The sequence below is a fragment of the Apteryx rowi genome, unplaced genomic scaffold, assembly GCF_003343035.1.
Source record: "Apteryx rowi isolate R43461 unplaced genomic scaffold, aptRow1 scaffold_273, whole genome shotgun sequence".
Taxonomy (NCBI): Eukaryota; Metazoa; Chordata; class Aves; order Apterygiformes; family Apterygidae; genus Apteryx; species Apteryx rowi.
Window position 1 is genome coordinate 483,752 of NW_020449119.1, and position 25,952 is coordinate 509,703.

Genomic DNA, 25,952 nt, shown 5'->3' on the forward strand with positions numbered 1-25,952 from the left:
TTCTGTGATTCTGTGTGATTCTGTGATTTCTTAGGCAGTTCAGTACCAAGACGCGGTTATGGACATGCAGCCTGAGGAAGCAGTGCATCACACCATGGCAATCACTGGCTGATTGTTAACATTACCTGTCACTTTAAGAGAGTGATTAATTCCATCCTCTAACAGGTGCCTAAGGTGGATATGATGCTTTGAGCAATCTATTTCTGTCTCTTAAGTACAAAAGTGAACAGCACTAATTTAAACCATCTCTTACGTGAGATAAATTCCACATTTTTTGACAAAGCAGCACGTGTCACTCAAGCATGGCAAAAGCTGTGTAAACTCCCTTTTGTGACCCCTCCTGTCCAGTGTAGATCTTGCTCTGGTTCCTGATTCATTTGTCCAGCTCTGTGATATGATTTTTTCCTTATTCTTCCATTTTGGAGTGAAAGTTTGCTTTCACTGAGCAAAATATTTCACAGTCCTGGTGATTAAAACCAGTAGGAAAAAAAGGAGGCAAAACAAACAACGAAATCAACCAACCAACCAACCAACCAAAAAAGCCCCAAACCAAAGAAAAATAACATCCTTCCAAACAGAATTTTGAGAGCCATCATTTTCTTCCCTCTCATTATTTTTTACTTCAGATGAAGATTTTCTTCCTGTAGTCTTTAAATCCATTTGTCTCTCCTTGTACTGTGTTTTGCATTATGCATTTTAGCAGTTTATCTCTGCTAAAAATAAGTATTATAATTGTGAATATAATTAGATTTGTTCCACACAATTTCATATAAATGTAATTCTAAGGTGTCTTTGGAACTACTCCGTTCCKTATTGATGGATTAGTACCAGCGTCTCTTTAGAAATGGTGCTTTTCTCTTAGGTAATGTTATTCATGATTCCCAGTCCTACTTCCCCCTTATTTTTGCTACTGTTTCTGCCCAGTGTTTTGCTAAAACTGGGAGCACTGGCAAGTGGCTGCCTTGGCAACTAATAGCAAATTAACTTTTGGTTAGCCTACAAGGCGTATTTATTCTGGGACTTTCAACTTTAAATGAAAGCATGGATCATCTGAAATGTGTTTCTTGGAAATGGAAGAATGAACAGATGTTTCATGCTCCTTCTTTTAAATCTCTGAGAATTGGAGCTCTGGTCGTAGGCAGCTTYAAATAACATTTAGGGATGGAGCAAACAGCAGCCTCCTAGTCTACTGTGATTTGCTTGCAGGACTGATCTAAGATGTTGGAGGTTTAAATGAGCTGGCAGACTTTTGACTCAGTGGCATGAATTTTGATTTTTTTTTCATTAAAATGCTATGTGAAAGCTTATACTTTTTTTTTTTTTAATAGTATCAGATGTGGTTTATTGCAGCCCTGATGTATATATTTTTTTCTATCAGAAAGGCTACTGTGCTCTCCTAACAAGCAAGATCTCCAGCTTCTAGAAGTGGAAGACACATTTCTGGAAAAGCAGACCTGGTGTGGGTGGGGAAAGGGCTGTGGATTAAATAAGTGATGGTATGCTGGACGTTAATTCAAGGAGATTGAGTAAGTGGATACTCCAGTAGCTTTGGTTTTACATCCAATCACGAAGCGTGACCCCATCTATTCAGCAGAACTTTAAATTCCCATAGTCTAAACTAATTGCCCGGTTGGGAAAAATAAATAAATAAATAAATAAATAAATAAATAAAAATAATAGGAAAGCAGAGAAAAGTAGTCCATACAGTGAAATGAAAGCAAGATATCTGAGACCCCTTGGAGATCCCCTATAGCAGACAGTGGGCTTGTTACAGCTTCCCTTCATGGGAATCTTACTGAAGGTTGGGCCTCATGAGTAGGAATAAGTAGGAAAACTGCTGTCCCAGCTGTCTGTCTGTCTTATGATCCCCAGACTCATGGATGCCCAAACTCCTTCAGCAATTCCCAAACTGTTGCAATTTTCAGACTAGTATTTTAAGACAAACTGAGACCAGTATCACTTCCAGTTCTCTAGTTCAAGCTGGACCATTGTGGAGCCAAATTCATGTAAAGATTCATGGACTTAGAGGTAGACCTCTGAAGTCCAGCATATATAATATTTCGTTAAGAGTGAAGAATCCTAGTTTCTCATTCTTGTTCCCTCAGCGGTTAATATACTGATCATTTAATTATAAAATGAAAACATAATTTGCAACCCATGAGGCATATCTTAGTTTACTCATACTCTATCTCGACATCCTAATATGCAGAAGGTCTTGATTGCCTGCTTATCACTTATATACTTAACAGTTTTTTGGTTGTTTGTTTGTTTTTTTAGCTGTTCAGTGGCCCAGCTTTGACAAGCCTAGGAAGTCTTTCGCACATGTGTGAAAATCAGTCTAAGACTGGCTTAGAATGAAAATCTCTCATCCTCTGGAGATTAAGAACATCTTGTTGCTTATTTCGTTGTGATTTTAACCGAACTCATTGTGCATGTAGTAAAGAAATTGTTTTTTTCAGGGCTCCTTTGCTCAGGGCTACCAGTTTGGGGGATTCCGAACTCCACAGGTAAAGGGCCTCAGTGTTTGCTCAGCAAAAGCAGAGGGTGAAGAGCTCAGTGTTGAGCTTCTAAGGAAAATTTTTCCTAAAGTCTTAAGCGCATATGATGCGTCAGATGAATGTTAGCATGACTTTTATTTTCTTTATTTTTTTTCCTTTTTTTTTTTTTTCTTCTTCTGGAGTAGAATTTCACCTGAAAGGTATTTTGGTCTCTTAGCGTTTACTGGCTCTAGCCTTTACGTCTTTGGAAGATTGGAAACACAAAGAGGCAGATTACAGTGTTACATATAGGCGTGCTTGTGAAAGCAGGATTTGAGGGCAGACACAGAGAACAGCTGATTTAACTGTGCCTCTCTTTTTCGTGAATCAAACAATTCTAGCACGTRCCATGTAGTATAACAATGGGAAATAAATGCCTGTGTGCAGCTTCATGGGGGAGTACAGTCATCCTCTATTTGACATTCATACTACATTCATTCATGCAGTCTGTGGGTACTGCACTGCACGAGCACATAAAATAGCTTCTCTCCCTTTTTCTCTTCCTTGTCTTTAGTTTTTGTGTGTGTKTGTTTGTTTGTTTGTTTTTGTCAAAGGAGCAAAATTATCTGATTACTATGGAGAAATACAATGGCAGTGTTGGTCACCAATAATTAAACTTCTGTGTAATTGTTACTGCATGTGAGTGGACTTTTCAGATAGAAATTCATTAACTTTTTTTCTGGAAAATTCACATTTAATAAAATCCAAACCATAYGTATGAGCATATCCATTTCTTTAATAATATTGAATGAAAGGAATCAAAATGTTTCACGTTGAATTCTTCTTATTATCCACAGTATAGGATATATTTTTATTATCTTAAAATGCTGTTATTTCTTTATGCTTGAGATTATCCTAGAGCATAAAACTACAAGTTCAAAACAAAATTCTTCAGCTATGTCAAAATGCAATGACAGGATCAGAACTGAAATTCTGATTTTTTTTTTTCTCAGTTAGGGATCAAACCCAATAATAACACTTGGCAATTAATAAGCTCTAGCCATTTCAAATAGTTAACTAGAAGTTCTAAATTATTTAATAGTTCATGCCAGTGTAACATGCCATACAGTCTAGCAGGCAATTCATCTGACTCTCTGTTRCAATCCTTCTTCCAGACAACTGGAAAAAGCCTCACACTTGCAGGCCTTGGTCCTCATGGAGAATTTTAACCACCCCAGTATCTGCTGGATGGACAACACAGCAGGGCACAAGCAATCCAGGAGATTCCTGGAGTGCATTGGTGACAACTCCCTGACACAGGTGATTGAGGAGCCATCTGGGAGAGGTGCTCTGCTGGACCTTGTACTTACAAACAGGGAAAGACTGGTTGAAGATGTGAAGGCTGGGGACAGCCTTGGCAGCAGTGACCATGTGATGGTGGAGTTCAGGATCCTTAGAGATGGGAGCAGGCAAAGAGCAGGATTACAGACCTGGACTTCAGGAGAGCAGAGTTCAGCCTCTTCAGGGATCTGCTTGGAAGAAGCCCAGGGGAGACCGTCCTGGAGGGAAGAGGGGTCCACTTCAAGAATCACCTGCTCCAAGCTCAGGAACAGACTATCTGGATGAGCAGAAAATCAAACAAAAGTGGCAAAAGGCCTACATGGATGAACAAGGCACTCCTGACAAAATTCAAATGAAAAAAGGAAGCATATGAGAGACACAAACATGGTCATATCACCCAGGACCAATATAGAGACACTCTCCAAGCATTCAGGACTGTGTTAGGAAAGCCAAAACACACTCGGAGCTGAATCTGGCAAGGGATGTGAAGGGCAAAAACAAAGTCTTCTACACGTACATGAGCAGCAAAACAAAGACTGAGGAAAAAGTAGGGCTGCTGCTGAATAGGGAGGGGCCCTGGTGACAAAGGACACAGAAAAGAGCGAGGTACTCAGTGCCTTCTTGGTCTTGTTCTTTACCAGTAAGACTGTCCTTCAGGAATCCCAGGCTCCTGAGACCGGTGGGAAAGTCTGGAGAAAGGAACTTACCTTTGGTAGAGCAGAATTAGGTTAGGGAACATTTAAACAAGTTGGACATGCAGAAGCCTATGGGACCTGACGGGATGCACCCAGGACTGGTGAGAGAGCTGGCTGATGTCATTGCAAAGACATTCTTGATTATCTTTGAAAAATCATGGCAATTGAGAAAAGTTCCAGAGGACTGGAAAAAAAACCATTGTCACCGCTATCTTGAAGAAGGGCAAGAATTAGGCTCCAGGGAACCACAGGAAGCTCAGCCTCAGCTTTATCCCTGGAAAGGTGATGGAGCAATTTCTCCTGAAAACCATTTCCAATCATATGAAAGACAAGAAGGTGACTGGGAGAAGTCGTCATGGATTCATGGCTGACCAATCTGATAGCCTTCCATAATGGAATGACTGGCTGGGTAGGTGAGGGGAGAGCAGTACATCATCTTTATCTTGACTTAAGCAGGATTTTCAACAAACTGATGAAGCATGGACTAGACAAATGAACAGTGAGTTTGTCTGGAAACTGGATGAACTGTTGGGTTCAAAGGGTTGTGCTCAGTGGCACAAAATCTAGTTGGAGGCCTGTAAACAGTGGTGTTCCCCAGGGGTCAATACTGGATCCAGTATTGTTCAACTTAATCAGCAATGACCTGGATGAAAGGACAGAGTGCACCCTCAGCAAGTTTGCTGATGATACAAAACTGGGAGGAGTGGCTGATACGCCAGAGGGCTGTGCTGCCATTCAGAGAGAGGTGGACAGGCTGGAGAGGTGGGCGGAGAGGAACCTCMTGAAGTTCAACAAAGGCAAGTGCAGGGTCCTGCACCTGGGGAGGAATAACCCCCGGCACCAGTACAGGTTGGGGGTTGACCTGCTGGAAAGGAGCTCTGTGGAGAAGGACCTGGGAGTGGGTCCTGGTGAACATGAAGTTGAACATGAGTCAGCAATGCAGCCTTGCTGCAGAGAAGGCCAACAGGCTCCTGGACTGCATCAGGAAGAGTGTTGCCAGCAGGTCGAGGGAGGTGATCCTTCCCCTCTACTCAGCCCTGGTGAGACCACATCTGGAGTACTATGTCTCCAGTGCTGAGTTCCCCAGTACAATAGAGACATGGACATAGTGGACCAAGTCCAGTGAAGGACCACAAAGRTGCTAAAGGGACTGGAGCATCTCTCACGTGAGGAAAGGCTGAGAGAGCTGGCACTGTTCAGCCGGGAGGAGGTTCTAGGAGATCTTGTCAATGTGTTTAAATACCTGATGGAAGGGAGTAAAAAGGATGGGGCTAGACTCTTCTCAGTGGTGCCCAGTGAATGCTCAAGAGGCAGTGGGCACAAATGGAAATACAGAAAATTCCCTTTAAGCTAAAAAACCACTCTTTTACAGTGAGGGTGGTTGAACACTGGAACAGGTTACCCAGAGAGGTTGTGGAGTCTCCATCCCTGGAGATATTCAAATAGTCTTGGACAACCTGCTCCAGCTAAACCTACTTTGGTCAGAGGGATTGGACTGGATGATCTCCAGAGCTCCCTTCCCACCTCAACAATTTTGTGATTTTGTGAAATAAGAAAAAACAGCAAGATTTTTTTCCCAGTGCTTTCAATTACAGAGCTTTTATTTAGCTTGGTATGAAGAATTATGCATTAGATTTCAGTCATAACACCTATATTCCAGCTATGGTTTTATTTCTGGTTTTCTGTGTAACCTTAAGGAAATCACTTAGCCTGTCCTGCTCTGTTTATCTTTCTTCTTGCTCTATCTGTGCCATTTCTTGTCAGTAGGAAGGAAAATAACCTGGCAGATGAGTCTGGTGATGTTAAAGAAATGTAACTTCAAAAGTTTTACAGTATGGACTAACTCCAGGTCAAACTCCAGGTCAGAGAGTAACTCTGCAATGTGTTTTCACCTGATTTAAAAAAATTGTGCTCCCATCTCAGTATCAATGTGTGATAATCAGATTATAGCACCAAAAACTGTAGAAATTTACACTAAAAGTTATAAACATGCACATTTACCATATCCATCCAGGCACCATTGCAGAAATGCAGGCAAATGTATTAATTGACATAGCAAAGGGTATTATTCACATTGCACACTCTGTGAATGCCCCAGAAAAGTACCAAAAAAGAAAAAAAAAACAGGGAATTTAAAATGTTTTAGAATTACTTTAATTCTTTAGTTTTAAAGCTGTCACAAAACTGTCCTSCTGGAATGTCATGTACCAGCTCATTTATTGAAGATTTACTGTCATCTGCAGTACGTAATTCTTGAGTAAATCCTTTGATCTGAAGCTTTCTTCTCCTAGGGTCCAKTAGCTCATGCATTTCTTGCCAGTGAGATGTTTCTCTGATTGACTAGCAAATAGCACTGTTCTTTTTCTTTCCACTGTTCAACTTTAAGGAAAAACTTGGCAAAGAAAAAGAAAACAAGAAAATACAAAAGGAAATGGGAAAAAAGACAAAAGACAAAAGAAAAAGAAAATGAATGCAAGGAAAAGAAAACAAAAAAGGAAAAGGAAAGAGGAAAATGAGGAAAGGCAAGGGAAGAGGCTGCAATAAACAGCTGAACCAGATCACAGCCCTGATACCCTTGCTTGCTGTTTCTCATCCCAGAGCTCCTCGTTAACTGGATTCAGGGGAAACTGAAAAATGTCTGTTTACTTTTATATGATTTTGGTAAATCTTTTTTTTTTCCCTTCTGTTATTTTGTGTCTCCGCTTTTATCACCAATTGCCATAAACAAATGCCAACTAATGAACACTTTCTATTTTCAATAACTGTATTACATCTTGCTTTCTTTTTCTTGACAGCTCTAAGAATGATTTCCAAACACAAAATCTACACAATTGTCCTTCAATATTTTTTTTATCAGGAAGGTATTTTATTTTACAGAGTCCAAATAAGCAAATAACTAGTCTGTAAGTACATTATAATTACAGATTACAGACTAATTAGAGAGTTATTTATGCCTGAAGATTACGTACTAATTATATGTGAAGTTATTATGGAAAACTGGCAACTGCTATAGAAGCAATTACGATAAAATTATAAGTAGATGCCATTTGATTTTATGATTATTTGCACCATATGAAATAACAAGTTGCCAAAAATCAGACCAGCCTGGTTTGTTGCATCCGATAGCTTTGACTTTTTAATAACTAATTCTCCAAGCATGCCAAGAAGCATTGCACAATTGCTTTGCAAAGGCACAGGCATCTGAGCACCTTCCGGTAGTACATTAAGTGCCACAACCAACATCTGCCACATGGAGTTCATTCCCCTCTAATCTTATCCCGGGGGTGGTGGTGGGGAAAATGTTTGTGCAGTCTCTTCTTTCAGTATATATATAAATATATATGTATATATATTTTTTAATTGTTATTTTAAGGTGCCCTCTGCTCTGTGTCCTTGTCAGAGAAGGCAAGTTCTGCTCTTTCAGCTAGGAGCAGAAGTCATGGTGTTTGTGACAGGCTTGGGATCCTGCTGGAGTTTATTTCTGAGCCAGGGGGACAGCCAAGCAAAGCCCTGATTCCTGCCCAGATGACTGGAAGTGTCCTTCTGCCTGAGGAGAGCCAGAGCCAGCAATGGTCTTCAACCTGAAGTCTTGGGTGTCTCTCACAGCAGCCAAGCATTCATCTATTGAGAACATATCAGAAAATCAAAGATCAAAACAAAGACCATCTTCTTAACTATGCCTCCTTAATTAGAAAAAGATAATTTCTGTGAGATAGTGAAAAAAATATTTTTTCCTTTGACTGCTGAACCAAAAGCAAAGTTCACRTTGGCCAAAAATAAAGTGCATGCGTGCATGCCTGCATGTGTGCATCTGTTTTCCTGCCAAATCATATAACTGAGACACTTTAGTGAAGGAAAATATTTTGTACAGCTTCATATGCAGTAGTTTGAAGCTGGGCATTTGTAGTAACATAAGGAGAAGAAAAAATTGACTCTGTAACGTGCAAGAGATGGTGCATAATGTTGTTTTTAAGGTACATTCTGAAAAAGTGAGAAGCCCTGTTCTCTGCTCTTTTTTGCAGGAGAGAAGTCAACCTCTTGATCTCAAGTGACTGTGACGCTATTGCATAAGTTTCTGGCTTAATTAGCATTTTAATATTTTATAGCAAGTGGGACAGCATCATTAGGAGAGATTGAGGGATACTCAGACACTTCAGAATGCTTTATGAGGATGTGAGAAAGCTGATTTCAAACACTTTTGCTGATTCAGAGAGACTGTGCATGAGGATTTGGATTGTCCCTTCCCCAGTAGACCCCAAACCCATAAACTTTAGATGTTTAATGAAGGTCCCTCTCAATCTCCCTTGTTTGAGCTGTTCTCCTTTGTATATCTATTTTACTGTTCATTYTGCAGTATATGTTCATGGATAAGATGCTGCCCTGAGGGACAAGCCGATTGGATCCCAGATTCTGCTTCAATTAATATTTTATGCAAAGAAGAACAACTTCAAGAGGAGACATTGTACTGAAAAAATGTTCTCAGGTCTATATTTAAGAGTGAGTGCTTAGGTTATAACTACTTTAAAGGCTTCCAATTTTTTCTTTAATTCAAAGGAGACAGTGCGAACAGTGCTGCCTCACTGAACCATTGTAAAGRGCAGCTTTCGCTTGATTATTATTTTTATCATATTTAAGATCATTAAAACATTTTAATATGATATTCATTTTATAGGTGCCCTGATTACTCTTTTTTGTAGTACTTAGTATTCATTTATGGAGATTGTCACTGAATCGAATAGTCAAGTTTTCAAAAAGTGTCCACTGATTTTCATTGTTTCTGTACTTTGATGTTCACCATTAAACAATTTAAAGGAGCTTGATTCTTCTGGGGTGACAACTGCAACTCCTGCTGGAGTCAGGAGGAATGGGAGATGATGACAGCTCTGAAAGTGGTGAGGTGACCCACAGTGGTGAGAGGCCTTAAAAGTATTAACCGTATGGGCCAGGTCTTTGGTCAGTGTAAGCTAGAAGATTTTTAATCATTTCAGTGAAGCTGTTTCAATGTAGACCAGTTGAGGGTCTAACGCATGGGGTATTTTTACCTAAGTGACGCCCTTGAACAACTTTTGCCCCTTTGAGTAAGTTCCTTCTCCTTCTCCTTTCAAGGTTTAAATGTCTAAAGAAAAGGATAACACATTAATAGCAGCAAAGCTGTTTTATGAAACCACAGTGGTTTTTCTTGACATTGTTATTACCGGAAAATTGCTTATAACATAAGGCCATGTTTATAGAGGTAGAGGTGCTTAATATTATTTCCACAAGCGATTTATAAGGTTCAGAGAGATCCTCATAGGAACTAGTTATTTTGATTATGTTTGGTGCATGTAGTACCCTTTCCTTTCCTAGTATTTTAGCCTTGTCACTGTGACCCAGAAGTGGTGTTCAGCATTGTTAAAAGACCAAAACAGTATATTTACCTTGAGTTCTATGTGTGAGTCCCCCCACATACTGATACAGAGCAAACCACATGGGCTGGAGTCCTGATGCTTTGACAGAGGGGAATTATGATGCCCATTTTCTCCATTTCTAGTGGTCATTAATGTTTTATGAAGGGAAAAAGAACATTTTGACATTTAATAAGAACAGTTTCTAATTAAGGACTGGATTCAACAAGGCACTTAAGTTCTAATGGGACTTACACATATGCCTGACTGGAAACCTACCCTGCCCTGTCCCAGATTTTCAGTCTAACCACCAAACCACAGAATCATGCTCTTTCCTATTCTCTCCTCTCCTGACCCCATATGCTTTTCGCACAGCAGCCTGCTTCAGCAGACACGCTCAGCAGATACTGCTACCCAGTCTGTGTCACAGCCTATGCTATAGACAACCTGTGCTACAGCTACCCAACATAATTAGGAAAACAGTATAGAAAATAAGAGGGACTGCACAAAGCTGTCAGGCCAAATTGCTCACTGCAAGAAGGTCTTCTGCTTATAGGGGAAATACATTAACATCTCAGTTACAGGCTCAGCCTCACTCAGAGTGTAAATACACATATTGGCCTTTTGCAGAGAATGCTTAAATCAGAGAAGGAGCTTTGTGTTACAGAGCATATTGAGCTACAAATGGAAATGAAACAACTAAAATGATAACATTGGTTAGATTATTCCAGCATGACTGGAATAAATAAGATGGAGGAACTTGCTAAAAAAAAGCAGGTTTTCTGTAAATAAGTGGTCCTACCTAGCTGCATAGCTTTCCCTGGTAAGAATAATGCTGAACACACATTTCTAGTGTTCAGCCAAGAAGATAAATAATGTGTTAGGATGTTTTTAGGTACCTAAGTTACTTGTGTGAAATATGGCATACCGCAATTGCATAGAAGGAGAATCAAATTTCATTGTCTTTGGATGCTGGGAGAGTGTACTGCCCTGTTTACTCTTTAGGGTGCTTTATTCTAGCATTTTTCCATGTGCTACCCTGCCTGAATAAAAAAAGAAATTGAAGTGAGTCCTGTTACCGTGGTGAGGGTTCCCTAGGTCCATGGAAACAGGAAAGATGGAGCCTGGGAGGAAGAGTCGAGACAGACTATGACATAAAGTTGAGTAATGGCACTGCTGCTTGCCCAAGTGTTTTAGGRAGAGGAGTGAAACTTTCTTGGTCCTTTGGATGTTTGGTTACTGATATATATCTGAAGGTTTTGTGCTGCAGATCGCAGAGTGGATTTTTGTTACAAGCATGTAAGTGCCAGAAAGGTTCGTGCTTTCAGACCCAGTCATTCAGCAATGTTTTCCATCTGCAGTGTTTAATTTATAGGAGAAACTATCTATGAGATCTAGGCATTACTTTTCTTTGGAGTAATTTGATTCCTTCAGAAAGCTTAAGGTTAAGCTTGCACCTAAGTCTCACTGGCACACATGCCTGATACTTTTCAGTAGTGTGCACTGTAATCCACGCAAAAATAGTTTCAGATTCAGAACCTTGTGACAGGCTTTATTAGTCACAGGATTAAGCCTTTATGATATCTGATAAATTGCTCTTGTAAATAATGATTCTTTCTCTCTTAAAATAATCTTTTCCTATAAAAAGCACCTCTTTCTTTCTATAATAATCAATATGTCCCAAGGAGGTATTTCTTTTTGTTTGTTTCTTGTTTCAATGCATCATTTGGTTTACATATTCCAGAAAACTTTAATTATACCTCATTTACTTCTGAATGACCTTCTTAAACTCAGAAGTTGCATCTCAATCACATTACATGAAGTCAGATTTAAACATGTTTTTTATATATATAATATATATATATATATGTATATATATGTTTTTAATCTTTGGGCCGTTGTGTATTCATTACACAGTTAAAATATTCTTCCTTAATTCCAGTTCTAATTCCAGTTATATTTAATGTTTTTTTTGTTTGTTTGTTTTTCCCCCAGCTTTTCAGAAATATTAATGGAATCCAAACCTGTTTGTTTTTCAGGTCATTTGCATGGACAAATGAGTTCTTCTCTCTCGTATAGTAGTCCTAAATACAGTCCAATGAAAATGTTTTCCATATGCTGTAAAGTCTTGAATTGTGCTAATGAAAAAGCAAATGTGAAGGGGACATTTCAGAAAGAATATTTTGCAACTCTGAAAAATTATAATCATCTCAGATAACATTGTTTTCAGGCCAGGCGAATGGCAAAAGGTGATTTACAATGTAATGCTCATCAGTAAGAAAGTTGTCTATTTACTCTGTGGGAAAAAAGAAAAGAAAAGAAAAGAAAAGAAAAGAAAAGAAAAGAAAAGAAAAGAAAAGAAGAAAAGAAAAGAAAGAAAAGAAAAAAAAAACAAAACAGGTTCCATAGCCTTATATTTTTATGACAAACAGAAGTTACTGATTCATTTTTATATAGCAGAAGCTCACAGAAGGAAAAAGAAAGTCATCTGCCGTGTATAATATCATAATTAAAGGCCAGACCTGATGCAGACCAATCCAGCTCTGCTTAATTAGGTTGCACTGTCCCAAATTACTCTGAGCATCTAATATCAGAGATGTATCGAATTTACCAAAATGTGAGGCCATAAACTTTAGAGGTAGCTAATAAATTTGTTAAGAAGGGAAAGGACACAAAAACACACAGAAAAGGCCACATGTTAAGGAACAACTGAGCACACATTTTCTAAAAATCATCYCCCTTAAAGTAATGAATACCTTCTGGATCCTCAAAATATAAAGGCAATGAGGAAACCCTGAGAACAGACATTTCTTTTCCCTTGTTCCAGCTGACTGATGGCCTGTAAGCTCCTTTCAGATATTTAGAAGTATGATTCCCACTAAGGATTGTGATTTAATATTTGGAACATTTATGCTGTACTATTTTATATCATTTTTATGGTCCTGACTACTTCATCTCAAGCACTACACAAAGTTTCATTTTGGTAAGTTTCAAATTCTAGATACCAATGTCATAGTTTTAACTTTTCATGTTATAACATAGCATAAAGCCTTTATTCTTTTGACTTCTATCAATACGTTTCAACAATTTCCCACAGTTTAAATTATTAGATCCTCACAGTACAATCCACATCTTCTTGTAGAGCACAATGTCGTCAGAAAATTTTCCACTGATTCCGGTCATTAGCATTTTTTTGTGAGCGTTGTTCCCTTCAGACAAGACTGTTTTAGAGGATAAGCCACCCAAAGATCACTGCTAGCAAAAGAATAGCTTTCCTATTAGGTGAAGTGACAGAGTCCTAAAGATTTAGGTTCTGTTGTCTGCTGCCCAGGGAAATAAAATCTCCCTTTGTAGAAATAAGCTTACTGCCTGTAGCACATTAACTCAGTACTGTGCCGTACTCTAAAGACTGTTTTGTACTTCATATACATATGGCAATGACAAGATTTAGGCTTATCCTTTTAAAATTTAAAAGTGGTAAATAAATACAAAATTGTTTTTATTCCATGCAGCATAAAATGTGAAATATCTGAGCATTTCAGCTTGGGGGGAAATAAAATCTGTTTCATACATGTACACTTAATGTTATAAATTACTCTCTTTGGCTTTAAGATGTTTATGCCTGCCTGCAGCTCTTCAAATATAATTAAAAGACTTTCAGGTCACTCAGTTTGCTTTTTTAATCCTTGCAGCTCCAGGGTGCTCATCATATGGAAAGATTTTGTTATGAGGAGAAGAATTCAGCACTTAATGTCTTTTGTTTTTTACTGTTAGCACCTAAACAAAATAAAAGGGTATTTTTTTGTGCCAGCGGCTTTAATGCCAGCAAAGTGATTTACACAATGAACATATACACACAATATGGAGATTTTCCTGAACTTTTAATAGCTGTTTTAAGGGGAAAAATAATAATAAAAAGAGAGACATCTGTCAAAGGTTGGGGATTATCCTCAGCTGAATAAAGCCTCTTGATTCGACCCCAAAGCTAATAAGAGCTTGAAGAGAATATTCTCCAGGCTGAGAAGTTCCTTTACGCTGTAAAACACAACCGCAGCCTCAGGCAGGTGGGGAACTCCTGCGCTGCCCAAACATCTGTTAAGGACTTGTCAAGGATCCAGCAAGTTCATATCACAAGGTAGTACAGAAAGGTCATACTCTGTGTCTTAGCTTTGGTTGCCAGCAGAGGACAAGGGGAAAGCGGGGTATGATGGGAGATGTAGGACTATTGCAAGAAAGAAAACATAGACACGCCATGAAAAGTGGCAAGAATTTTCCCTGAAAACCCCTTTTTCCTTCATTGCTATATTGTTTGAGAAGATCACAAACTAACAGATTCATCTGAGTAATACCTCTGTTGGGGCAAGAAGGGGTCATACACAGGAAGAAGACAAATTTCATGGGGATAGGTTGTTTTTGAAGGCAGGCACAAGGCAAGGGAGTGGAGGATTAATGATGATTTCTCACACATGCAAAGCTTCTCGTGGGGCTTCTCAGGCCCAGAGTCACCTAGGCCAGGGACAGATGAACAGTGCACCCTGGTGTCTTTTTCTTCTAATTCATCAGTGTCCACACATGTATATGTACATTGGAACACAAACCATTGTGAAACAACAGCATTTTCAGGACACTTAACTCTTTGAGCACAAACTTGAGAGAAGTTGTCTCTTGGAGTCAGATTTTTACATTTTCCCATTTGGAGTCAGGATCTGTCCTGCTAAACTCGTTTTTTCAGCCGAAACAGAAGAAAAAGAAAAAAAAAAAAGACTTGTTCTGTCTGGTATCTGTTCCACCTTTCAAAATGTCTGTGGTCTCCCTTTTTCCCTTCAAAAAACTTCTGATAAACTTTAACCCTTCCATTTCTGCTAGACAGCTCCTGGATATTTTCTTTTCCCTGAACAGTGCCTATCTACTCTCTGTTTACATACATTTGGGATCCTCTCACCAACTGTAGCCTTTGGGTAGAAATCGTGTGATTGAATGCAGAAGTGCACAGTATAGGTATTTCCATCAGAACAAGCCACAATAATTGCCTTTAGAGTGAATGGAGTGACAGCTGGTAGAGTCATATAAACTGAGGATCTGCCTAAAAGTAGATCCCTTCTATCCAAGGGATCTCATCCCAAGTTGCAAATATTGTATTGATTAAACCTCCAGATCTCACTCAAAAATAGTGGGGGTTGGGATGGCAGACTTAGATAAAGACACGTACAAAGGAAAGTAAAGGGGAGAAATTTGGGTTCCTACAGTAGCATCTGGTGCCATTTTTCTTTTCCAGAGATATCTCATGTGGCCTTCAGCTGCTGCTCCAGAGGATTGTGGATCTGCTCTAAATCTAGTGTTGTATTTGCCAGGACCATGCAGAGGTCTTGCATTTTCTACGTTATCTCAGCACTAGATTCGAATAGGTAAATTCCCTTAATATAGGGAAGATGAATTTGGTTTCTTATGCYAAGAAACATGTCCACACCTCCACAGATTGTTTATATCATGTATGCATATAAAATAATGTTTATGAAAGAGTGGGGAATACTTCTTCCAGGAATTTCCAAAAAATACCAACCCCCTTTTCCCAAAATACTATGGTCACTTTTTTTCTTTTTTTTTAACTCGTAAAATAAGAGAAAAATATCTCTGCTACAAGCACAGATACTCTAACATCTCTTTGAGACAGTAGAAAGAATATTTGCCCTAAAGGAACAGATTTCAAGGAAAAAAAGAAACAAAATAAAACAAAACAAAAAAAAATACTTGTTTATAACCACTCAAAAAATAAATGTACCATTTCCTCCTGCTTAATAGGACACATCAGAAAAGCCAAACATTAAGAGCTGAGCCCACTATAATAGCTGCTGGTGCTGTAAAATTCAGTTCCTTGAATGATGGAAGCCTGTAGTTAAATCCAAGGAGGGAAAACTGAGCTTGAAAAAGAATTTGATTCACTGTAGGAGAGGATGGTAAAGAGGCAGACAGGCTATATATTGAGTTAGCTCTAAACAGTACAGAGCGGGGGGGGRAAAAATGGAAAAACAAAGCAAACAAACAAACAAAAAAGAAAAGGAATAGCCAGGCAACCACACATCTCTGGGACTGTCAGCCGCAAGTTGAACCATCACAGTCACTTAAAAGCACCGGAGGTGACCACGTCAAGGTAATTCACCAGCTGAGAAGATTGTTTGAAGGAAATTCCATGAAGGATCAGAAAAGGTTATTTCCAGGTTATTTCCCTGAATGGACGATCATTCATAGTGAAAAACGTAACTACTCCCAACAAAATAAAATAGTGTTGTTGTTTTTAAATGCTATTATTTCAAAATCCTTAGTTACAACACTTAGCAATTGCAGTGTGTGGCTGCATCTCTATGTGTACTTTATGGCTTTGAAAACACACAAATATTAACTCGAAACACCACTGAGCTGTAAGCAATCATTCGCGTCCCTCCTTTACCATGGGAAATGAGAAACAGAGAGGAGATGGATTTTCCCTGAAGCTCCACAGGGAAGTCTGGAGTTAAGGCAGAGATGAGCGAGCGCAAAGGTTGGAACATGGAGCTGGAATTAAAACACAGGCGTTGGTAAGGATTTCAGTGGCCTTGACCCATCACTTTGGAGCTCCCTCAGGAGTGCGAAGTCAGGCAGGAGTCATTCACTCCGACTAGCCGTATAGATTTCTGACACATGAAATAAGTGTGAGAATTCCCACCCTGGCTGTCCGAACAGTCTGGTTCCTTGCTAAATTAGGAATTTCCTTAACAAAACTGGAGATGTCAAGCTGACTGATAATTGCTTATGGAAGACAGAATTGCTCATCTTTCCACCACAGGGACCTCTCAGTGAAGTTCTACAATCTTTATTATTTATTAGTTATTACAAGTTGTCACCATGGTGTCTTTTTGACCGCTATGGACAAGACTTGTGGGAATATGGCCTCCTTGGTATCTGACAGCGACTGGAGTTCGGGTAGGGAGGATTTTTCTCTTTCCATCCCTCTGCTTTGAAGTTAGCTGATGGAATACTTTTTTGGTGGGAGGGGGACAGGCCGGTTGCAATTTCTATGGCCTAAAAATAACAGCTTTTAAATTGACACTGAGGAGGTGGAAAGATATGACAATAGAGCACAAGCGAATACTCGGTAAGAAACTCGAAACTGAAATGGAGAGATATGACCTGACATACAGAATCAGCACAACCGGCACATGATTTATTGATTATGGCCTGTCACATGAGAGGGCCTCAGCTAGCTGAAAAGCACAAAGCAACATAGTATTTTTCTTTGGCATTCTGAAATTGCATACACTTTGCCTTTACAATAATTACTCTCTCCACACAAAGGAATATGCGGCTTTGCTTTTGCAGGCAGGCAAGGTGCAAACTGTGTGATTTTCGCTGGCAGCCGAAAAAGCTGTGGATTACACTATTGATTCACACAGATAACTTGGAGGGCAAGCAAAATATATGACATATTGCAGATGCGTGCCAAATCTGCATGTGTTCGTGAATGTGTAACAAGATATTGCGAGAATACAAAAAGCACGGCCAACAATAAAAGCATCTTTGTATCTCCTTTGAATGCATCATAGGGTTTTGTTTGTTTGTTTTTTTGCACAAACTTCTCAGCCACTCTTTTATAAACCTACCTTCTTTCATGATTTAGAAAGTCACATGTACAATCCGTATTCCTCATGCCAAAAACTGACTTCAAGGTGATAAAACTCTAGCAGAATAAACCCAAAAGAAAATGTTCACTGAGTGACTGATCCAACTGCACCCCCTTTGAAGTCAGTGGAAATTTGACTCCCAGAATCTTTGATCTGACATCAATAAAATGCAGGGGGCTCAGCAGAAGATCACCGAGATGGCTGGGGCTGGAGCACTCACAGCTGAGTGACCAGGGCTTGTTCAGACTGGAGAAGGGACAACTTCGGGGGGACCTGTCCCAGACTGGGGACCAGTTGCACCCATATGTAGTGGSAGGTCATCAAGAAGACCAAGACAGACTCTTCACAGTGGTGCCTGGTAGGAGGGCAAGAGACAACAAACATAAATTGATAAAAGGAGAGGGATATAAGGAGAAACTTTTTCCTCATGAGGAAAGTCAGGCAGTGGAGCAGGTAGCCCAGAGATGTCAYGGTAACCCCATCCTTGGAAGTTTTCAAGACTGGACAAGATAAAGCCCTGAGCAACCTGATCTGACCCTGTAGCTGGTGCTACAGGGCTGCTCCTCTTTGAGCAGGAGCTTGGGTTAGGGACCTCCTGAGGTCCCTTTTAACCTGAATTATCCTATGATTTTCATACCTAAGTGCTTCAAGAACTCACGTCAGCTCAAGGATGGATTAGTATTACACATACATACCAGAAGGTTAGATATAAAAAGTGACATTAGGAAAAAAAAAAAACAAACTTTTGGTTTGTTTCTTTCTTTTTAAGACAGCTACATCAAATTTCAACACTGGAATGCTCTATTAATAAGTTTCTATAACTGAAACCTTATGATTTTTAGGAGGTAAGCTGGTGGTCCTGACTGAAAATCCAGTTTTTCACAGAACAGGTAAAACTGGGAAAGGCTAGTACTTGGATGTTTACATCCCAGTGGTCTTTGAAGAAGACTAATTGTTTTCATTTATGGTAATAAAACTTTCACATATCCTATGATAACAGTTATCCTAGAAACTACTTCAAATTGTCATTTATACATCGCATATAATGAAGTTAAAGCCTTCAGAGCTATTTTTTTTTTCTTGAGAAGAAAAACAATGATTTCCAGATTTTGAATAGTATTTTTAAAATCATGTCAATATTACAGTTTCTTGGGACTGTGCATAACACAAACCCAGGAGTACTGCAGACTTGCAAGAATCTATAACCTGAATGCCCTTGTGGCCAAGAAGGCCAGTGGTATCCCGGGGTGCATCAGGAAGAGTGTTGCCAGCAGGTCGAGGGAGGTGATCCTCTCCCTCTCCTCAGCCCTGCTGAGGCCACATCTGGAGTACTGCGTCCAGTTCTGGGCTCCCCAGTACAAGAGGGATGTGGCACTACTGGAGCAAGTCCAGCGAAGGGCTACAAAGATGATTAGGGGACTGGAGCATCTCTCTTATGAGGAAAGGCTGAGAGAGCTGGGCCTGTTCAGCCTGGAGAAGAGAAGGCTGAGAGGAGATCTTATCGATGTGTACAAGTATCTGAAGGGAGGGTGTCAAGAGGATGGGACCAGACTCTTTTCAGTGGTGCCCAGCGACAGGACGCGAGGCAACGGGCACAAACTGAAACACAGACAGTTCCATCTGAACATGAGGAAAAACTTCTTCACTGTGAGGGTGACAGAGCACTGGAACAGGTTGCCCAGAGAGGTGGTGGTCTCCTTCTCTGGAGATATTCAAAACCCGCCTGGATGCAATCCTGTGCAATGTGCTCTAGGTGACCCTGSTTGAGCAGGGGGGTTGGACTAGATGATCTCCAGAGGTCCCTTCCAACCTCAGCGATTCTGTGATTCTGTGATTCTGTGATCTCTGAATGAACTTGTAGTATAGTGTGGGCCTCCATGTAAGCTGCTGAGGCTGCCAGACTACTGATACCCAACTTGTGTGTTTAGAGCAAGAATGGGTATTTCAGTATTTCGAAGTGCAATGCACTGTAGACTGACCAAATAGGTCAGGATGGATTCTAAATATACCTTTTAAGTTTTCAGGGCTGCCTCCTTTGCCTGCACAATGCTGTTAAATGAACAGCAGCCTAAATATTAAATATTCAAAACAGTAGACTTCATTTACTTTTCCTAGGGGCTCAAATGCCAATGTAATGTGGTCTAATTAAGACCACAAATAAAAATCAGCAACACATTGTTTCACAGAATGTTTACCATATAAAATATTTGTAGCTTTTTCTTTTTAATTTCACCATCATTTCTATTTATATATCCTTAGATGATTTTTTTTCCCTTTCTGAACCATTTGAATGATATAGATTTGGTTTGTTAGTTAAAATTGCAGTACCTCCTACTATTAGCCTGGAGGCCTGCTGTTCATATGAGTGATTTAGTGGCCAGATCATCTTGAGTTGAATCCTAACTCATACAGTTGACAAATTCTAAATTATAATTTTTTTCTGAAATTTAGTTCCTACTTTTCTAGCCAGACCTGCGGCCATCTACTTGTTTGACTACTTAGCAATAGTTCTAAAGGATAATTCTCCAGAAATAAATAAAGCTCCAGAAAACTATTTCAAGATGATGCAGCTATGGACCACTGAGTCTTGATACAGAAAAGAAAAGCTGATGAAAAGCCTTTAAAAAGTAATAACATTTACTCAGCATTTTCTCAGGAAAGCAAAATGGAGAATAGCAAGAGTAATGTACTCAGCACTGATTGATCAGTTTTGCTGTATAATTAATCAATGGATCAGAGAGAGACATTAATTATTGTGTCACTAGCATTTTGATTCATTAACTGACAGGTCATCTAGCCAAGCAGGAAGAAGCTACACTGGGCTAAGAAATTATACAACACAGTAGAATTCATCTTTGCTATGAAGGAACAGCCAGTGTTAATATCTTATATTTCCACTTCTTCCTGTATTGTTTCCTCTCTGCTAACCTGTATATGGGGTTAGGAGGAGATTTTCCTCCTTTCCCTTCATTTGTCAGTTTAAGAGTTAGGACAAGGTTCAGTGGAGCAGTTTCTGTAGGTGAGTTTGTAGTTTCTCGTTTTCTATTTGTTTCCTATGCAATTTCAGGACAGGCCAAGGATTATTTAGTTTTTAGGTTCTGATGTACCTGGCACAGCACAGCTTAGACTGCCTGTCTATGCCTACTTCAGCTGTAATTTTAGTAATGAACTACTGAACTCTAAGTAGGGCCCTTATACCAGTGGAAATGTTCTGCAGTGGCAATAATACAAGCATTGTTACGGCTTCTGGGCTGACTGATCGGCAGAGGGGACGGTTTGGAAGCAGTGTAAAAAACGAGAAGTTGCCACGATTCAGGGCTAACAGGCAGTAAGCCAATCCCTCCTATAAGCTAACAAAAGCAGAAGGCTGGCCTGCTTACAGGTATAGCATAAAGGCAGCAGACACCTTCTAACTCTCTCATACTTTTTTATTCCTTTAAGGGCTTTAAGGAAACAAATATTTTTAATTAAAAACATGCAAAGGAGAAAAATAATTGGAATTTTGTCAATTTGGGTACTCCTATGTGGCTATAGGCCAGGATAGAAGCATGGCTTCAGAACCTCAGTTTGAAACAAAATCCCAAAATATCTCCAGAACCTCCACCCAATTCTAAAAACAATGAATAGAGAGAAAAAGTTCAGGATAGGTATAAAAGGGGCTGTGGGCTGGGCAAAACAGTGTAAGGGTCCACTCATTGCACTGTCAGTGCTTGGGTGGTTATGAGTCTGATGCTCTAAAAATACCATATATGATCTCCCTGTGCATCTTCTCTGTGACTATCATCTCCCCTCAAAGTATTCTTTGACTCAATAATCCAAATGAAATCAGATTTTTTAAAAGTGAGGTAGAAAACATAGATTCTAGCTCCTAGAAATTTTATGAAAATGGTGTTTGGAATATGCCATTAAGGAGAGGCTGAGAGCTCAACTTGTGTTAGGCAACAAGCAGGACAGACCTTCCGAATGACTTAAAGAACCAGTCAGACTTCTTTACAAATGCTGATAAATGAGACCACAAAACATAAACCCATGAGAAACCAGGGATCATTTGCTCCAGAGTTCATATGAAGGGATGTACAAAATGCAAAAGAGAGGAAGAGGCTGAAACAAATATGTTGATTCCTTCTGCCTCCAGGGAAGGAAGTCAGAGTTAGGAAACAGAAAAGAAGAAGAGGTCTGTCTTCCATACAGCCTGAAGGCCACACCCAGGATTTTTTATAATGCTTTTATTACAGAAGGTTATGTTCAGTGCTCTACTGGATGTTGTTCATTCCGCAGAGAAAAAAAAGAGTAACTTAAAATAGAACAATTACATCTAATTAACAGGAAGAGAGCTGAGTCACATAGAGGTTGTCCAAAATTGAAAAGGATATCTGTATAGAACTGGCAGCTTGTCCCCAGCTGACCACCTCCTTGGTTTTAAAAAGAGTTTTCCCAGCTGTTTATCTATTTCAGTTGGGGGTGTATGGTTTCTCTTAATGTTCACAGTCTGGATAAGTATACAAGTTCATTAAATCTGCATGCTTATTCAGATTAAGCTTTCAGAATTCATTACATTCCTGTCACAATCACTAAATTCACTATAAAATTTGATTAAAATGGTTTAGAAGGATATGCCTACATAATTGCAGAAGGCTGAAGAGCTGGGAAGACACACTTGTCTACACTGCCTAGCAATTCAATCATTCCTCCCTCCACACAGTAGTATCTTAGATGTAACTATTCCATGTTCGAGCTTTAAAAAGAGAACATTTCTGGAAGTGTGGCTTTTATGTCCTTCCACTCCAAAGCAATGCATAACCCACTGAAAAAATGGTATAAATTACCTTTTCCGACAAAGCTTCTACAAGGAAAAAAATAAAACAGTAGCACAGTTTTGTTTTATTAGTCTGGAGCCGTAAACACCAGCCAGTATATAGTATACTAGCTGAACCATAGATTTCAATTGCTTCTGCAGTTCAGTGTTTCATTCAAAGGTTTTCTCTCAGCAGCACGACTAAGCTTCTCTGTAGCATCGTCTTGCTCTTTTTCCTTTAGCTTCCTTCTAACTGTTAATCACAGTTGTTTTGGCTAACCTGAAAAAAAAATAAAAAATCAGTCTACTAAAAGCGTTTCCTTATTCTGCTTCGGCTTTTACTCTGCAGTTTGCTATAAGCCTGACCTTGCTTGAATGCTGGCAACGTAACTCTTCCTGAACTCCCATACGTACAGCTGAGCTCTTTGCTTGGTGTTACAGGCAGAATATCGGGGGCAGGGGGTATAGTGACAAATGTCTTCTGATTCCTTAATTTCGGATACAACGGTTCTCTGAAAAGRGTCATGTTTTCAGAAAGATCTGAGTGCTCACCTTAATCTCTTTGGTGTCCCAGCTGGTGCAGACACACACAGAGGCATCCAATCATTTCTAGAAACCTAAGCATATTTTGCCTGAATTTTTCCCTCCCTGCCAGCTGCCTCCTCCTGCTTCGCTAGGTGCTGAAGTTACACTGTAATGCACAGTAGCACAGTCTTTTCTCAATAAAAGCAATTTTTGCCTGTGTAATTCTGGATCAGTTAGCATATTTGACTTGAAATTGCACCAAGGTTAATCCGCAGATTCATTTCGCATCACAGATCTCTCCTGAGACTCTGATTAGAGTTGTGCATGATTTAGGGTCTGCCACTTGCAGTAATCTTAACTCTCATGTGCTTTTAAAAGGCAATGAACAGGTCTTAAAAAGCTGTCCAGCAAATACTTTCTAATTTCTTCCATATTCTCACCTGGTGCAAATTGAGATAGTGTCATTGGTTAGAAGAATTAAATCTGCACCCGCTGAGAATCCAGTCCTTGTAATTTGGTCTTTGTTCTTTATTGTATCAAAGTTTCCCCATGTGCACAATTTGCAGGCCTATCTCTACTTATGGTATTTTCTGACCTTCTCTGGGTCATTCTGTCTCCACATCACTGCTCTGGAACATCAAACATGCTTCCTTTTCACAAAGTTGATAGTATGTATGTGCATGTATAAATAAATAAATAAATACACACACACATATATATGTATATGTATATGAGTGTGTATGTGTGTGTGTGCGTGCATGCATTTAATCAACTTTATTGTAAGATATTCTAAAAATCTAAATTATAAAGGGGAAAAAAATCTTTATGAAATTAATTTCCTAGAACTACGATGCAAAGTCATTAAATTACAACAAATGTACTTTACACTGGAAAGGTATGAATGATTTAAATGAGACATGAATTGAATCTGTGAGAAACTGGAACCGTCACCAGTTAATAGGCTTTATTTCATTGAATTGAGCTGAGGTTGAGTTAATTTGCAGTCCATTCACTGAAAACTATCATTGATTGGCTGTGATTGAAGCACTTTTATCACAAGACATAATGCATCTGAATTGTAGGCTTAAGAGAAACAATGTTGAGAAGAAAATTTTAGATATATACTAGTATACATTTCAACAAAAAGAGAGTTCAAACAGCAGCTTTACTGCATCAATGTTAATAACTCGTCATAAACCAGAGGATCTCCATTTGGGATTCAGGCTTTGTTGTGCTAGACGCTGTACGCACGTATTTCCAAAAGATGGTCAGTACCCTAGAACGTTTACAAGCCTGATTTATGATGAAAAACAACAGTTGGATCCAACAAACAAATCTAATGAGTGCAATCTGTTTCATTTATCCAAAAAAAAAAAAAGATAAGTGAGAAACATCTTGATTATGGTTCATAAATACCTCCAGCAGGAGGAAATAGGTTATTTAAGTGGTCCTCCATGTTATAGAGAAAGGAATAACAAGGAGCAGTTGTTGGAAGTGAAACCCAGACAAATGCAAATGAGAAACCAGTTAGAATAATCATAGTGAAGATGAGTAGCCCAAGAAACACACTGTCGAGAGAGATGGTAGATTCTCCATCTTTTCAAGTTTTCTGGTTAAATCTAAGAAACACCAAGAAGATGAAGCTTGATCGTACACCACTTAGGTCATTCCTACACAGTCTTTTGCAGACAGATGTGAGCTTGCTATATGCTCCAAGGAAGTTGGAAGCTATGCAAGTGTATCCACAGCTCTTTGCCCATTTAATATAACACACCTCTGAGACTGGGGCTCGTATGAGCTGGCATCTGCTTGTAAAAGACCATGTAGAGTCCTTGGCAGAAGCATGAAAAGATGAGATTTTACAGCATGCATTAAACAGGAGGCTAGACTGGGTGGTAGCTGAAACAAAAAAATCTATAAGGTGGCAGTCGGATCGGCAGCAGTAACGAGCATCCCAGCTATCTATTTGCAAACAAAGTGAAATAAAACTGAAGAGTTGTGTTTTTCAGGTATTTCAGTCCTTGCAACCAGCCATATTTTTTGTGTTTTCAAGACAAATCATGTAAAGGAAACCTATGAGTTCATAGGCTGGTTCAAAACTCAGTCTTTGATAAGTTTTAGGTTTCCCCCAAAGCCACAAGACTGAGCGTTTTGCATGATTTCAAGAGCAAAGCTTCACACAGCCCTATCCTTTCCCTCCTACTTTGACAGTTGCGTAGTGTGATTGGCATAAGTCTTAGTATAAAGTGTGAGATGTCCACCAAAAGACCRGTAGTCCCTTCTCACTTCCACATATTTTCTTGTCCCATCCTTAGAAACCTGATTGTCTTGTGCTGCTTGGAGAGATACCATATCAACATCATGGACATAACAGTAGTTTCTGAAAGCATGTGAGGGCATTTTGGCAGTAAGGCTGCCATTCTGTAGGATATCCTGACCAGTTCATACAGACAATCTAATCTGCTTTTGTTTTCAAAGCAGGCTTTTCCTTCACGGACTACTCGTGTTTGTTGCTTTCTTTGTGTTTCTAGACTATCTCTTTGAGGTGACTTTCAGTGTCTCTTCCTGACTGTAAATCATCTGCACCAGGCATTGGAAGAGACTTTTGAAATAAAGAAAACCCAGACCCTGCAATTTAACAGGCTGAAGTTCTATGCCTGATATCACTGATACAGTACTTTCTCTGTTTTACTCCATTTTTCCTTCCCCCCCCCATTTAGTCCTACCAGTCACATACCAGTCACATACCTTCCTGGATGCTTTCATATTCCATTCCACATGCTCAGTATCAACATTTGAAACCTTATTTTCTATATGCTTGTTGAACGTTATATCTTTTTTAAAAAAATTCCTTTCTCCATTGTTAACTTAAAATGTCACAGATTTTAGATCTTGAACTTTATTGGAAGGCACTGAAAATCCACATCAGAAATTCTTTTGTATCTGGCCAGATATACCTCCTGCAAATTTTAATTTGGAAATTCCTGAGAAACTAGATTTCTGGAACTAAAACTGGTCATCTTAAAAAAAGAAAAAAATGCAATACTATTTTTCTGGATGTATTAAACCAGGTTTAGTTA